Genomic DNA, 3285 nt, shown 5'->3' on the forward strand with positions numbered 1-3285 from the left:
TAGTTCCTACCTATAGCCTCACTGCCAATCCCTCAACAATTCTGTTGTCTGGCTATTGACAATAGTCTTACTACGTGACCCTCGCTAGCAACCTAGTCGCATAACTCTCGGAATCTATTCCTTGCCTCCTCTAAGAAAGGGGGGGGGGGGAATAGGGTTGGTACGCAAAAATACAGACTATGTAGATGGTTACTAGTGACATCCCATCTCACATGGCTACCACTACAATCACGTCGGATAACAGTCTCAGGGACTGAGTGGCAAGCTTACGCTTCTTAGCTACCCTGGTCCAACATTCCACCGACATCAGTGTCGCGTAAAACTCTTTAGCAGCCTCGTTCCGCATGATCGCAACAACAATTACGTTTCCTCTCACCGACCGGCTCGCACTCCTCTCAGTGAAGGAGTATCAAGTCAACTCAAGCAACGTTTGGCTCATCGCATAACCCCACGGCTTTCGTGGGCCAGGTTCGGTCATTTCTCTTTATTATTTAAATGCTTTGGTGCTTTAACTAGTTCAATCCGATTGTCAGCAACCCAATCGCATCAGACTAGGGGGACTTGACGACGCACAGTTTATCTGACTAAGTCCAGTCCGATGTCATTGGTCGCATACCAATAACACCAGACTGGGGGGACTTGATGAGATATGGTCCATTAGCATGGCCCAGACTGCTCTAGCGTGCCAGCCTAGCCTGGGGCGCTCCCTCTAGCCTTTCCTGGCGTTCTACTACCAACCTTGTTGGGGACTCCCTTGCCAGCCTCGCTGGGGACTCTGCTGTTGGTTTATATGACTAAGTCCAGTCCGATGACATTGGTCGCGTACCAATAACACCAGACTGGGGGGGACTTGATGAGATATGGTCCACTGGCGTGGCCTAGACTGCTCTAGCACGCCAGCCTGGCCTGACGCTCCCTTGCCAGCCTTGCTGGGGACTCCCTTGGCAGCCCTGCTGGGGACTCTCCTGCCGGCTTGGCCAGGCGCTCCCTCGCCTGACGCTCCCTTGCCATCCTCTCCTGGTGCTCACCCGCCAGCCCCGCCCGACGCCTCCGGGTGGCCTTGCCCAACTCCTTGCTAGTTGGGCCTAAATGGGGTTTGGCCCAAGGCCTAACCTAATTGTCCCTTATATAATGAATAGTACCTCCTCCATGGAGGGGGACTCTCCCCCAAGTGGTCCAGCCACCACTAGACTTCCCCATGGCTCAGCTGCCACTATACTCCGGCCGGGTGGCTCAGCCGCCACCCGCCGCCGTCAGCCACCACCAGCACCAAGATGGTTCTCTCCAGCTATGGAGGACCATCTCAGATCTTCTAGCTGATCTAACTTGACCGTCGAAGCCCACTCCCGGGGCACAGTCCCTGGGGCGGCTCTAACGCGTCTATCTGATTGTGACTAGCAGATCTTCGCCGCAGCAGAAGACCAGAAGACTCGTCGGAGGTCCATGTTCCATCAGTTTGCATGCTTCTTGTTGTAACGACCCAAAAATTAGGGGTAATAAATTTCATTTTTAATATAATCCAAACATAGATACCATTTATTCCAAACATCCTAAAACATTATTAATTAAAACATTTATCCGAGTTCATCCCAAAATCATCATTGTGGAAAAACATGAGCAACACGATCAAGCTGAGCCCTTCCTTTCGAAAACAATGATACCTGAAACCATAAACAAAACTGTAAGCACAAAGCTTAGTGAGTTCCCCAGAGCATACCCCACACAATCCACATATTCACATAATCCACATTAGCTCTATAAGCTACACATATCACATAAGCCATGTATACAAACATATGAGATGCCAGGGAAACACTCCAAGGTCTTACATCGGGTGGCACTGGAACCCCCATGTGGTCTTAGACCACTGCAATAGGAACCCCCACATGGTCTTAACTTCCATGGGAACCCCCACATGGTCTTAATCCACTGCCACGGGGAACAGGGTCTTCCGTACCAATATCATATCAACATAACAAATAATCAATTAACAATACACATATACAAACCCTATAAGCCATACATACAACATATAAAGGTGTCATGGAAACCCTCCATGGTCTTACAATGGGTGCCATGGGAACCCCCACATGGTCTTAGATCACTGCCATGGGAACCCCCACATGGCCTTATCTCCAACTGCCTCGGGAACCCCCCGAGGTCTTCCATGCAATTAACACATAGTCAACTAGCATACCGTATATCATAGAAATATCTAACATACCACATATCATATAATAGGTAGCATACCATGTAACACATATAAATAATTGCCATGGGAATCCCCACATGGTCTTAGTCTACTGCATCGGGAACCCCCTTGAGGTCTTCCATGAAAATGTCATACTAACATAACACATATTCAGCTAGCATATCACATATCATAAAATGGGTTGTCCTTGGTGCTTTAGACCCATTGGTATGGTGAGGAGACTCACCTCACACTGCTGAAGTCCTACAGAAAAATCTCTAGCTGCTGGATGATAGATTCCCAAACTGTCAATAATCAAAATAACACCCAATCAGTAATTGGGTTCTAATTCTTAACCACAACTCCATACTTAAGGTAAGGAGACTCTTTAACCTTAACCTAGTTTGGTTTAAAACAAAGGCCCAAACTCAAACCCTGAAGCCGAAAGCCAAATAATCAATCAAGGCCCAAATTATGGCCCAATTTTCCAAATTGGGCCTGAACCTCTACATGGGCTTATCTTAAGGCCCAACCATTTAGTCTAGTCCAACCACTTGGCATTCTTATGGCCCAATAGCTAGTGGTCCTCAAGGCCCAATTATAGCCTACTTATGGCCTAATTTTCCAAATTGGGCCTAAGCCTCTCTAATAGGTCTTATCCTAAGGCCCAATTATTTTCTTAGTCCATAAATATGTTCCCAATTGACCCATAAAGTCCCACATCAGCTTAGTCTAATACATGGCCCATTAAGAACCCATACCCAATTAGGGTTTTTCACATAAAATGATGATTAGGGTTATGTGTTCCTACTTAACCCATTAAGGACTTAATCCATTAAGTCCTTAAGCCTACTAGGTCAATCATATAGTGTGGTCGGGATTAATTCATAATCCCAAATCCAATGGACCAAACGCGGGTCCCGACAAATCCAAAATACACATTTCCAAAATTAGGGTTTTCCAAACCCTAATTAGGCTTTCCAACCCAACATAATCCAATTAGGCCCAAAAGCTAAGTCTTTAGGCCCATTAGAGTTTCATTAGGACAATTAGGGTTTTCCTAAGTCAGGCACCACCCATTATGACCTCGGGTA

This window comes from Lactuca sativa, chromosome 6 (genome assembly GCF_002870075.4).
Source record: "Lactuca sativa cultivar Salinas chromosome 6, Lsat_Salinas_v11, whole genome shotgun sequence".
In the NCBI taxonomy this organism is placed as follows: domain Eukaryota; kingdom Viridiplantae; phylum Streptophyta; class Magnoliopsida; order Asterales; family Asteraceae; genus Lactuca; species Lactuca sativa.